The following is a 15,000-nucleotide window of genomic DNA, read 5'->3' as shown; positions in this document are numbered from 1 at the left end:
GATACTGTAACAGGTTCCATTAATCAGCCTGCAAGTGAAATTATATTGTCACAAGGGCAAAGTAAACAAATTCAGACGACATCCAAATACAGGGGAGGGGAGAGAGCCATTTAGACCAGACTTAACCCACATGAATTCGCTGATATTGTGGAATTCAAAAGAGTCCGCTGTACAAACTTTTTTATCCATGGCATTAACATACGTGAACCTATCCAGGTCTATGATGACTGTAAAAATATCCATAATTATAAAAAATAAACAGATATCAATACGAATCCCAAAGAAAATTCTATATTACTGGTAGTAAGTTACTAGACAAGAAGTGGAAACGGAGCTATTTGTAAGATTTGCCAGGCAACATAAGATCAAAGAGAAGATTAATCATGATTCTGTATTTCTCTATGCTAACTGAAATTAAGTTGTGATAAAATCTGATCCTATGTGCCCCTAACAAAAGTTTCATATTCAATTTTCTCACGCGCATCCTCTGAGGTTAATTTTAAAAACTTTATTAATAGGTAGGAGATGCAACGAAAAAACCCACTATGTAACTAATTTCTAAATAAACTTTGGGTTTTTCAAGAAAATGTGACATTTTCCCATGAATGTTTTACTTGAATTGTAATAGGCTAATGTTGCAAGTAAATATTTCATATACATATCTTGATACTTCTAAATGTCTATGAGGTTCAGAAAAAATTAATTCATTTTGTTGTTATAGAAATTCTATTTGCTTATTTTGTTATTAATTTTAAAATGATTGCAACTCCTTAACTAAAGTTGCATTGCGCATACGGATAGACACGTCTGCCTTGCCCATGAGAAGTTCGGGCTAAGCATTCCTTTCTCCAGTCAATCTGCCTCGCAAGCAGAGACGACACACAGAATTTGAAGGCCCCTGTGTGTAAGCAGATTATTGAGGTTTTAAAGGACAAATGCTGATACGGCAATGATGACGTCGTCACTTGGCAGGAGATTGCTCTCAGCCAGCTAAGAGTTACGTTACTTGCTGTAATAAATACGACTTTAGGATAAATTTTTTGTTTTTTAATACTCGACCCACATGAGAAGAATGTCTGAAAAAAAACAGTACCCAAAAAATTGAAACAATCATATTAGTTTCATGTTGGAAATCTGCATAATTGTAATTATGTTAAATTAAATATTCCTTATTCAAACTAATGAAAAAGGTTTCCATACAAATTCTATATATATTATTAGCCCTGTATAAGATTCATATAGGATTATTCCATAGAAAACATTTTCACTTTCTAGACTTCCTGACTTTAAAATCTCTTTTATTTTATTTTATTTATTTATTTATTTATTATTATTATTTTTTTTTTTTCATTACCGGGACAGACAATATGTCAGTAGGTTTGATATGTGTTTGAACTTTTAGCTTATTTGTCATTACTAAAGCGTTAAGTTAGAGTTCAAATCTTTACGCATATATATTTGGATATTTAATTAACCTATGGTTACGTTTTGCTTATTGATTTTATCGTGATTCCTTTTTTATTAATTTGTAACCCTTCCGACTTCTTACGGAGTGTATTATATTGACGTCCACTTGTATCCATATTTATTTTATTTTTTTTTTTTATAGTGTGTCCCTTGTTTTCATGACACGTGTTACAATCAGTTATGTGCTTTTTATATCTGTAAGCATTGTAGGCCAGTAAAACAGTGGTTTGGCTTTCTGTGACATAATATGGAACCCTGGATGACGGAATGCAACCAGTTTAGGACGATTGGTATGAAAGAGATTACTACTACTACCTGGTCGTTAGTCATCTGCTGTGTTCCTTCGGGTTTTCCTCGTCACGGACCTACATATAATACTACATTTGATTACATAATTCTGATACACATACTTTAAATATACTTTTGCTTTAGGGTTTCTGCTCGAAGTGTTTATTGTTTTTTGCTTAGCCGCTGACCCTGTTTCCGTCCGAAGTGTTTATTGTTTGCTTATTGCTGCTGACTCTGTTTCCGTTCGAAGTGTTTATTGTTTTGGTTATGTCTGTTGACTCTTGCTTTGTTCAGTTTGTAACAGTTCTGCGCTCCAACCCAGATATTCAATGCTCGCAATCTCTTGGGTTAATGAATTTTCTTGTTTAGATACGGTTTTAACAATAGGCACGGATGTTTCTATATCTTTTAGTCCATTAATGGTTCTTTTTGCTGTATGGTGCGGGATTGCGGGATAATGCGTCAGCTATGATATTTGCTTTCCATGGTAGATATCTTATCTTGGCTCCAAAGACCTGAATGATCATTTGTCACCGAGTTCCTTTTGGACTGTGATTAAAGCCTTTGAAAAACTCGGCAAAGGACTCATGTTCAGTAAGGACTTTATCAGGATAGCCATAGATTATGAACTTAAAATGTACTAGTTAGTTAAAGATACCTAGCCCTTCCTTGCCTATTACTGTATATTTACTTTCAGAGGGCTTTAGTTTACATGAATAAAAAGCTATAGGAAAGAACTGTTTATCATATTGCTGAAGTAGTATCCCTCTTACCCCTTGGTCTGAGGCGTCTGTTGCAATGAAAAAAAAATTCCTTATTTAAATCAGGGATTTTTTAAGTTAGGTAAGCTGCATTATTCCGCTTTTAAGATATCGAACGCCTGTTGATGCTTTTTAGAACCATAATCAATCTACGCTCTTCTTCGTAAGATCTGTTAAAGGAGCTGTCATGATTGAAGAGTTACATATTTGCATACGATTGTAATACCACTACAGCGCAAAAGTGCTGTATCCCCCTTTTACGTTAATAGGTATCCGGAAAGTTATGAATAGCCGACACCTTACCATGGACTACTTTAAGACCTTGACTAGACACATAAAACCTAGATAAACATGTTCGGTTTTAAAAACTCACATTTAGATACTTTACTCTGAGATTATTTGTCTTTGTCTCTGTAGCACTAGCTCTAGTTTATGTGAATGTACTTCTAAGGTATTAGAAAAGATTACAAGATCATCCATGGAGGCATATAGGTTATCCCCTAAAAGTTTCCAACACTATATTGTAATTGGGGCGCAACGTAAGCCGGAGGCATACGTAAAAATTGATAATGTCCCCTGAGTGTGCTGAAAACGGTGTATGAGGTACAATCACTTAGGTAATGGTATCAGGTAAAAGCCTTTAAGTAAGTCCAAGCTGGTGAAAAATTTACTCTAACCTAACAGAGATAAGATGTCGTCGGTACATGGCACTGGAAACTATCGGGAGTCGTTTCCTTGTTTAAGCAACAGAAATCTACGCAAGATACGCCCAAGTCCGATCTTTTATGGCATGACGTTTGAGGGAAAAATTTATGGGCTTATTTGATTTCCTAATGACTCCTATTACTAACATTTTTCAACTTCGTCATTTATCTCTATTTTGAAATTTCATTGGGGTTCTACACGAAGGTACGTATATAGCTTTATGTTTGTCCTTCCTTAGGAACCAGTATTTAGTTTTCAATGACATCCTGTTTTTCTCCCCAGAGATCACTCGTTAGTGGAGAAACTTCCTGGTATTCAGGTAAAAGATAAAAAAAATTTCTGCTGAATCACCTCTGCTTGAATGACTTTACGGATATTACTTTAGATAGATTATCAGAGAGATTCATCTACGACTGGTTGGGCGGGATTAAAAATTAGCAACAATAAAAAATGTGATATTTATAACTTCCGTATCCACGATATGTATACGTTTGTGGATCACTAGATTTAACTTGTTGCTGCTAGTCAACCGTGTCTAGGGCTTTGTTCGCGGAAATCGGGAAGGATTAAAATTTCATTTCCCAGCAAAGTCTTTTTACACGCACTAAGACATTCGAGGGTGCATGCTTCTCGAGATTTTGCGTGCAAACTACGACTGCGGTTGTGGGAGAATTCTGTTGGGTCATTTGAACAATGTTACGATTTATGAGACAAATGTATAGTTCCTTTATATAAGTTATTATTTGATTAATTGTCTCTTTTTTTTTTTGTTCAAACTGATTTTAAATGTTTGAAGGTTTATAGAATTTTCCTTTGATAAACACGCCTTATTTTGCAGGATGTAAGATAATATTTTGTATACCCCTAGATGGATCTTACAATTACACTGGATACAGATCAACTGTTTTTTTATAACTATAGAGGTATCTGTAAGCGCTCCCGGCTTTAATCCGGACTTCTCATTAGGGAAGTTCGAACAACAGACGGTGATCCGTAAAATACAGGATATTACGTTTACTAAAGGAATAAAACAAGATATTCTAATTTTTACGGCGCGTACAGTTGGGCTTAATCCACCACTACTTATAATAACTTATTGTATTAAAATTACTAGAACCTGCTCTGATTACTTGATACGGTCGTGTGATTCATAGGAAAAATCCTTTTTAATTCAAAAAGGTATTGGCATAAAAATAAAAGGTATGGCATAATTGATCCAACATCACTTTTCCCCACTCTGCTAGAGTCGCTTATTGTGTGGAATTTGCTATGCTTTGAAAACTTCGGCAGATCTGACTGACCTTGACCGCTTGACTAGGTGACACAGTAACCGAGTTTGCTTGTTTGATTTTGAAAGGGCTACGTCTTCTATTCTTTCTTTTTTTGTAATAATTAGGATCCTTCTCTTTATTACCATCGGCAACGTATTGTGTGTTTTTAGCATTATGTTGCTGGTTACGTATAAAGCAATGAATGACGAACTATTAGGCACTGAGCGATTACTATTAAGACAAGTTATCTCTACTGCATTCAATATTAACTGTTTGTAATTGCTGTTGTTTACTTCATTCTTTGCTAAAATTTGAAATAGTGAGGGATCCTGGTCAGCGCATTTAGCCTAATGAAAGTTTTTTATAGGCATGTTATTTCTTGCAATCCAGCCATATTTTTAAAGTTAAGTTGAGTCATTGAGGTTCGATATTTTATATAACTCAAAAACTCAAGGCTAAAACTGCGATCGGGACTTTGCAAAGGAGCATTTATTGTCATGACCCGAAATAGTGTTACCTCTAATTTATATAGATTTGTACGGGTGTTCCACTTGTTTTTTGTGTGTTTTCTAATCACTACGGTGCTTAACGACCCTATCCATGCATCTGTATAAATACAGACGTCCACTGCGTAAACGCATATTCACTGTTTAATATAATTTGTTACGTAAGGGATTAATAATCACCCAAAATGATAAAATTAACACAATATATGATTATGATATTTCAGTAGAACTTCTGGAAACAGACACTCAAAGATAAAAAACTCGCAGTAGCGAAATCTCAATGATGTAGATAATTTCTGTAAAAAAGTAAGATTAAGAATGTCTCGTAACTTCAGCCACAGGAATAACGAAATTCGACCTGCAAAGGAAACACTCAAAGTTACTCCAAATGAATAAAAAATTGTACTTAGCTTGCTTTTGTGGGAAGTCACGGTGTTCCGATAACGACACACGGCCTTGGTCCTCCTTCTCTATTTAGCGGATGACCTGGTTTGGCTTCAGTTTCCCATGTGCGCATTGTTTCGATGATTCGAGCCCTTGAAAGATCCGATGCTGCAGACGCGTTCGGTTTGTTTCTTGAAGTGCCGGAAACGCTCACTAACGATGTTTTCTTGAATGATTCTAATGTTCTAATGAGAGACGAAGCTTGCGTTGCCGTAGGAAAAGGACACGTCAGTTTTGTTTCTTGAACTTATTCACTAAACGATGATACTAAGTTCCTTGAAGAATCTCTTGCTTTTCGTCGTCGTTAAAGAGTTCTTGTTGTTTTCTGAAGTCGCTCACTAAACGATGATAATAAGTTGCTTGAAGAATCTGCTGCTTCCGTCGTCGTTGACTTCATGATTTATTATTCTGGTTTTACTTTGGAGAAGTTGTAGAGTTCTTCTGGTACGCTTGCCACCACTTTTTTTTTGTTTTAGGGGCGTGTTGCCTTGTATGATAAGGCGCCCTATGAGGTAATGTTAGACTTGCGATAATCTTACGCTAAGTCGGTTGGTATTGCACTTCCATCTTCAATGGAGTGTCTTGGGGTTTGTAGATCACTTACGAAGTCGGGATTATCTTCTTGTTTATGACGACGATGTGTTAAACTCATGATGATTCGGTGAGGAGGTTCTTGTAGAAAACACGAAGTATTAAAATATATATATTCTTCTTAGTTTACATGGTGAAGATCAGGTATGATTGTACAAGTCTTCTAATAACGATAGTTGATCGCTTCTGCCAATGATGATGGCTAATTCTATTCTCTCTACATGATAAAGCTTAGGTAAAGAGATACAGGTCTTCTAATGACGATAGCTCACTCTATTCTGCCTCGTCTACCATCTCTGTTACAAGTTATGAAGGAAGCAGATAGTAGCTCGAACATATGAACATACAATCAAAATGAGACACGCTACAGATCACGTAGGCCGTTTGAATTATAGGTCGCGGTAGTTGTCTCAAGCAGGGAGCTTGGACTAGAGTTTATAAACAAATGAATGACTACAGGTGACGGCATGTTATCTTAGCCTACTTTTATTGTATACGTCATCTTTAGCGTCTCTAGTCTGATCACATTCCTGCAAGCAATCTGGTTGACCTCTTTAGTTTTAGTCTTTTATATATATGGACTAACATTCCATATTTTTATTATGTAAACACTTACATATATATATATATATATATATATTGCATCAATGGACACTTTTCAAGCCAACCCTCTTCTTAAGAAAATCAGTTCCAAAAGACGTTAACGTATCGCTATTTCATGTCGCTATCGACGTTAACAGTCTGTTGTAGAAATTTTGCCTCTCCTACAAAGCTCTCTCCAGGTCACTTCACTGCCACTAGAGACAAGCCACCATCATATGATCGCCCCAGGCACCACTTAATGAAGTCCCTGAGTCAACGCCACAGGTGTCACTAATCCAGGACAGCTGGCCCACGCCCCAAAAGAGAAAGCTGGGCGACCCTGTGACACAGGATCTCCCCTGCTCCCAGCACTTCAGCATGGCGGCAAGAAAGAGAATCTCAAGATCAAGGCAGAACGATAGAAAATGGATGTCCCCCGAAAAGCATGGTAAATTAATCCAGTGAAGGGATAAGAAGACCAATGAACGACGTCTGTTGTCAGAGACACTGCGGACACAGTTCAAACACCGCCTTCACTTCCTGAGCTCTGCTTCATCAGGGCCAAACCTCAACACATCCAAGTATTTTTCCAGTCCCAAATCCCCTGTCACTCCCACCCTATCATCGGCACATCTACAAGGGCTTCTCTCATACACCAGTTAGTGCCCATAATTAAGTTTTTACCAGTCACGTGATTCCTGTTTCTTTTGCTATTCTGTTTTCCAATTTCCAATGCATTTCTTATATTGATCTTACTTTGCTACAAAGTGTGTCCATAAGTAAATTCGACATGTTGTGCCCAAGGATCCGCTGGCACCATCATTGCATCCTTAACCCCTTAGTTGCGCATGGCCATGGGTAACCCTCTTTCGCTACTCTTTTCTAATATTTGCATGAAATTTTTTTTAATCTAGACTCATTCCAAGAAATTTATTTTCTAAGGTGTTTTGGGTTTGATATGTAGACGATTATTTTTGTATTGTAAAAGAAAATGTAAATATTCCTGATTTCCTACATACAATTAGTAATCTTGTACTATCCATAACATTCACAATAGAATATGAAGAAAATAACTGTATACCATTTTTGGATGTCTTAGTTATTAGAAATAACACCAATTTTAGTTTTAAAGTATATAAGAAAACCACGAATAACTTGTCATATATTCATTTTTATTCAAACCATGCTATACTGATTAAGGTGTCAACATTTTCCAGTATGTATCTCAGAGCTCTTAAAATTTGTAGTCCTGAATTCTTAGAAGATGAATTTAAAATTATTGATGAAATAGAAGATTCACTATGTTACCCTCCATATTATTTGGCATATTATTTGGAACTTTGTAAAAGTAAAGCAAAAAAGACATAATACTATCCAACCAGTATTAGCAAAGAATTTAAAAATATTCTCTGTATACCATTTCATCCTAATTTCATTCCTGCTGTACCCATTTTAAAAACTATTGATATTAACTTAGTATTTAAATATAATAAAATTTTGAGAAATAAACGAATTAAGAATAGCCTGCCAAATTCAAACAATATTATATGCAGTATTCCTTGTAAAGAATGTAATAAGATTTATACTGACCAAACATCAAAAGAACTACAGGCAAGATGTTGTCAACACAAATATGCCATATCAAGAAGATTACCAAATAATGGCGCTGTGGATCGTTGGCTTAAGACAGTCCATGCTATTAACTGGGATAATTCCTCTATAATCTCCAGGGTCAAAGGTCACCACAAAAGGAATCTGTTATAGTCCATTTTTATTGAAGGGTGGCCAGTTAAATTTAGAAACAGAGTGGTCGGTACTCTGATGATTATATCTTAGCTCGTAGTCGATTCCTCAGGTATGTGTTTGCCAAGCATCCCCAGTCACTTGCGAGACGAACGCACTGGATATTTCAATATGAGGATTTTATTATGTTTATGTTTACATTATGTCATGCATATTCGTATTAGAATCAAATACATAAAAAGCATTATTAAGTACAACATGTCGTTCTTTTAGACTATGCTACCGGCAGTAATAAAAAATAAGTCATACTCAGCCACTGTGAACCACTGAATCATGAAGGTTAATTGACCTTAGCTTTTCACCAGTAGACTTTCAGGTTGACCTTTAAGAAGAGGCTTAATATGTCACTTAATGAACTGGTTTAGTCCTACTCTCTTATTCTTTTCTCAAAAGCAACCACTCTTTGGCAACGTCTTATAAGTACCAGAGGTAATTTTTTTTTATTAAATTCATTGTTTAACCATAGTTTTTTTTTAATTTGGTTATTTACCTCAGTATAATAAAAAAAATTGTCAAAGTCAATAGTCATACAATTAAGTAACTAATTTACACATTATAAAACAATATTTTCATTCGCATACGAAAGCCTTTTTTTACTTGAGACTTGAGGTAACTAGAGACATTGCTTATGACAAAATCCTTTTAGCCTAAAGAAAATGCTGTGCTGTATACAAATTCGAAAATTAATGAGTTTATGCTAAGCCTATGAAATAATTAGTTCACAGCATTTAACTTTTCAAAGGCTATGAAATCAAATGTTTACCGAATTTGGATGGTAAACGAAGAACTCTAATTGTAATCGTAAAGAACCGAGGGCATTTTGCAATTTCCGAATTAGTATGCCGTGAGAAACATGCATCCATCGTCTCTATTCATTTTCTTATGCTGGGTTCGCGTTGATGCTTGCTTGTGAAGAAATAAACAAGCAAATTCGAGATTTATTATGATCAGGAAGCAAGCTCATCTACTGAGACGGAAAACGAGTTTTAATCCTCTTACTTTTCGACACGGTAAGGTTACTCAAATTAAATCGTTAACAAACGAAAATATTTGTTTGTTTTCGAAATTTAGGGTTGACCAAGACTGTTTGAGGGTTTACTTTAGATTACCATTATGAGTTTCCTGCTGTCTTAGGGAAGTGCATTTTCTGATAACAATTTTTACAGTCTACATTATCCTAAAGATCAGGTAATTCTGTCGTAACTCTTAATAGTCATTCTTATCATTCAAACCTGGGATAACCTGACATAGCCCTATCGAACTTAATGAATGTTTTGCTGTACAAGGAATTCTTAATTAAGTACTAGGAGTTCTGTCTTCTATTCACAAATCCTGAACTCTATAACTGGGTACCAAGCAGAATTATGGGGCTGTCATCACATGCAAAGCTATCAGGAATCGTGAAAAGCACTTTTGGTGTCGCAGTTCATTGCATTTGTCAAAACAACACAGTTGCTGTACATATTATGTCGGGAGCGCTCTTAGAACAGTTTTTCTGCCAGATACTATTAAATTTAGTACCCACTAAACAAATCATGTCTTGAACTTGTTTGCTAAAAATTAGCTTAGCTTATCGATATTTGCCACTGTACTTTTAGGTATAAAAGAAAATCTATATATGCCTCAAGAAGGAATAGGAATACTTAAAGTCAAGTGAAGCCAATGTTTCATAGACTAGGTTCACAGAAACAGATCAAAACGAGCCAAGATGATATCCCCTTGCGAGAGATAAGCTAGAAGACTTTATTATATAACACTGTTTTAATACTTTTTACTGCCATTTAGGTAAGTAAATAGATAGACGCATTTTCTAAGAAATGCTTAAAGTATAGTATGTATCTAGTCGATCTATATACTTTACCAATTAGTTTTTCCTTTTCACCTTTTCTGTTGCGAGTGTCAGACTAATGATATTGGCACGATATCGCTCAGTCAGAGGTCAAAATGGAAATATGAGCTGGGGCCAAGTTCACCTCGAAAAAGGTACAGCAACGCGACGTCATTTGATGGACGTGTGTTATTCATGCATCGAAAATTTTGAAACTCCTCTTCCAGAAATGGAATGAAAACTATTTTCGTTTTATGCATTTTCTGTGTGCGTGTATGTGTGGGTGTGTGTGATGTCAAAGTTAACTGTATCAGTTCATTTTGGTTTATATTTGTTGGTTATTCCTAAATGTAGCACGCTTTAATCGTTCGTTTTTCGCACGGTATTTGTTTTACGTCGTTTTGTATATATTCGCTCTATACAATTCAGTTATGATAACAGTTCGCACTATTTTATATCTACATATTGCGTAACATTTTCCATTTCAAAACTGCAATCTCGTGAGCTTCCTGAATCTTTTGTATCATTTCCGCTAGAGATGACTTGGAACGGTGCCGAGGATATGTTGTACTACGGCTTCTCTTTCGGAACTCTGCGATTATTGCTTTTATTTCGTTGTTCTGATCTGCTGAGCGTTTTTATATTGTAGTTGATGATCACTTGTTCTTTATCTTTGTTGAAAGTAATACTATTTCTCATTAACAAAGAGGGGATACCACTTCCGTTCTCAGCCAGAGTGAGGATGGTAGCTGGAAGATCTCCTCCAGCCTGTGACTCACTAGAGTCAGCGAGCTCTCAGGTACATAATAATACATTGCTTCAGATTCAAAACCTGGTGCCTTTTGTTTAAGAGGTAACTGTTAGGAATGGAAACCATGCCATTAATCCCATATATATATATCTATATACATATGTATATATATATATATATATATATATATATAATATATATATATATATATAACTGGACCTTAGAAGGTGTGATTTTATCCTACCCAGTGAGAGAACCAGACTCAGTTCCTGAGGAAAGACTAACGAATGATCACACTTTATGATCAAGAGTGCCATTGTTGACATGAACAGTGTCAACTATGGTGGTGGTAATCACAATTGAAATGTGCATTAAGCTAGCAGCATTATCCCAAATGACTGATTGGCTGAGAGTCAGGTTTCCCCGCTTGTCTTGGGGTAAAAGTGCTTATTAATTACAGAGAGATCTATAGATATATCATAACTGACTCCCACGAAGTGCAACGCAAAGGATAGCTGTGAAATTCAGATACTCGTGACTTCCCTTGGCTTTCATGTACACAAATTTCCACCCATCTCCTCCCCATAGGGTGGTAGCGCCGTCAGTGTACTTCATGCAGTAAACTGTAGGCATTACTTAAGCGTCCCTTCCGCCCCTAGCTGCAACCCCTTTCATTCCTTTCACTGTACCTCCGTTTACATTCTCTTCCTTCCATCTTTCTTTCCACCCTCTCCTGACTATTGGTTCATAGTGCAGCTGCGAGGTTCTCCCGTTACACCATTCGACCGTTTTTGCTGTCTATTTCAATTTCAGCGCTGAATAACCACATATGGGTCACAGCGGTCGGCCTTTATCCTAAATTCTATATTTTATTCCACCCGTGTCCAGCCTCTCGTTTCATAGTTTCCATTCAAGTAGGTCTGAGTCTTCCAGTTCTTCAGATCCCCAAAAGTGCCTAGGATAGGGGGACAGTGAATTATCAGAAATTATATATATATAATATATATATATATATATATATATATATTTATATATATATATATATATATATATATATATATATATATATAAAAGCGAATACCACATTGTCCTGTGGTATTCGCTTATTTAATGAAGTCACGTGCATCTGCTGTGATTTTTTAAGCATTATATATATGTGTATATACTATCACATATCTATCTATTATATATATATATATATATATATATATGTATATATATTATTATATATATATACATATATACATATATACATATATATATATATATATATATAATATATATATATATATATATATATATATATATATATATATACACACCTCTAATTTTGATGATCAAGCTGCTTCAAACTGATTTTTGATGGGTTACGCAGTTCAATTGTTATATCTCCCTTTTAAAGATGTAGTACATTTTCTTCATTCCATTTATCAATGTTTCTTGTCAGAAATATTCCTCTGCCAACCTTCTCCGTCGGAGTGTCAGGGGACAGGATTTAACTCACTCATACGAGGACAGTCTAAAAATCTTCGGTCGTGTGAGTGGCTCTTCCGGCTGAGCCTCATTTCCCTTGTTTTGACTGTGCATTGTGAAAAGACATTTTCATCAGTAATACAGAGAAGGAAGTCATTCCGTTCGAGTGCTGGTGTTGTTGCATAGTCACTGAAGCATCTGAAGAGGAGGTATTGAATTCAATTTTCTAATTGTAGTATATCTCTTGATAGCCAGAAGGTCGAAGTCATTGTCTAACTTTATTTTCCAATGCAAAGGGCCAGGTTCGAATCCTTGCTGTAGCAGAAGCGCTTAACAGTTATGATTCCTAATAGATACAAATTATTCTCAAGGTGTAGTGAATTCGATGATAAATTGTATTTGTGGCATAGTATATAGATATATATATATATATATGTATATATATATATATATATATAGTATATATATATATATATATATATATATATATATATATATATATATATATATATATATATTATATGCTGCTACTTTCATAATGTATATATCTTCTCTTTGACTGTATGAAATGTTAGAAAAGTGTTTGAAACATTTTCAGATTCTTATTTAGCTTAGAGTTATAGGATATTTAAAAATGTATGTTCAGATTTTGCATAACATCATTTAAAAGAATATTACATAGAATGAAGAAAGAGAGAGATTAACTTTGTCTGTTCCAAGCTAGAAATTGTTTCCATAATATGTCAACACCTCAGTTAAGAGGAACTCGAGGTCTCCGTTTTGTTTTCATAACATGTCAATCTTTCTCGCTTGACTTCCGTTTGGAACATGTAGAGAGCATATTATGTACATGACTGGTTTCAGGCACGTACTTCTTTGTCAATAAGCCACGTGTAGATTTCACGATTTTTCTGTAAAGTTACATCATATTAGAAGCATCTAGAAGGATTGCACCATCTTTTGCAAGCCCAAAAAGTTTTGTGCGAAATCCACTATTCAGCTTTCGTATGGAAAGAGAGCATTCATTACAGACTTTGAATCCTTGGCATACAGAGGTCTTTTCCTCTCTCTCTCTCCCTCGACATACTTGATATTAATGTAGATTTAATACTTACTGAATGGTCACTCGTAAATTTCAGATTTTGTATTTCTTAGACTGTCCTCATACGAGGACAGTCTAAAAATCTTCTGTCGTGTGAGTGGCTCTTCCAGCTGAGCCTCATTTCACTTGTTTTGACTGTACATTGTGAAAAGACATTTTCATTAGTAATACAGAGAAGGAAGTCATTCAGTTCGAGTGCTGGTGTTGTTGCATAGTCACTGAAGCATCTGAAGAGGAGGCAATGAATTCAGTTTTCTAATTGTAGTATATCTCTTGAAAGCCAGGAGGTCGAAGTCATTGCCTAACTTTTTTTTCCAATGCAAAGGGCCAGGTTCGAATCCTTGCTGTAGCAGAAGCGCTTAACAGTTATGATTCCTAATAGATACAAATTAAATTATTCTCAAGGTGTAGTGAATTCGATAATAAATTGTATTTGTGGCATAGTATATATATATATATATATATATATATATATATATATATATATTATATGCTGCTACTTTCATAATGTATATATCTTCTCTTTGACTGTATGAAATGTTAGAAAAGTGTTTGAAACATTTTCAGATTCTTATTTAGCTTAGAGTTATAGGATATTTAAAAATGTATGTTCAGATTTTGCATAACATCATTTAAAAGACATTACATAGAATGAAGAAGAGAGAGATTAACTTTGTCTGTTCCAAGCTAGAAATTGTTTCCATAATATGTCAACACCTCAGTTAAGAGGAACTCGAGGTCTCCGTTTTGTTTTCATAACATGTCAATCTTCCTCGCTTGACTTCCGTTTGGAACATGTAGAGAGCATACTATGTACATGACTGGTTTCAGGCACGTACTTCTTTGTCAATAAGCCACGTGTAGATTTCACGATTTTTCTGTAAAGTTACATCATATTAGAAGCTTCTAGAAGGATTGCACCATCTTTTGCAAGCCCAAAAAGTTTTGTGCGAAATCCACTATTCAGCTTTCGTATGGAAAGAGAGCATTCATTACAGACTTTGAATCCTTGGCATACAGAGGTCTTTTCCTCTCTCTCTCTCCCTCGACATACTTGATATTAACGTAGATTTAATACTTACTGAATGGTCACTCGTAAATTTCAGATTTTGTATTTCTTAGACTGTCCTCATACGAGGACAGTCTAAAAATCTTCTGTCGTGTGAGTGGCTCTTCCAGCTGAGCCTCATTTCACTTGTTTTGACTGTGCATTGTGAAAAGACATTTTCATCAGTAATACAGAGAAGGAAGTCATTCAGTTCGAGTGCTGGTGTTGTTGCATAGTCACTGAAGCATCTGAAGAGGAGGCAATGAATTCAATTTTCTAATTGTAGTATATCTCTTGATAGCCAGGAGGTCGAAGTCATTGCCTAACTTTTTTTTCCAATGCAAAGGGCCAGGTTCGAATCCTTGCTGTAGCAGAAGCGC

Source organism: Macrobrachium nipponense, chromosome 35 (assembly GCF_015104395.2).
Source record: "Macrobrachium nipponense isolate FS-2020 chromosome 35, ASM1510439v2, whole genome shotgun sequence".
In the NCBI taxonomy this organism is placed as follows: Eukaryota; Metazoa; Arthropoda; class Malacostraca; order Decapoda; family Palaemonidae; genus Macrobrachium; species Macrobrachium nipponense.
This window is presented reverse-complemented; position numbering follows the sequence as displayed.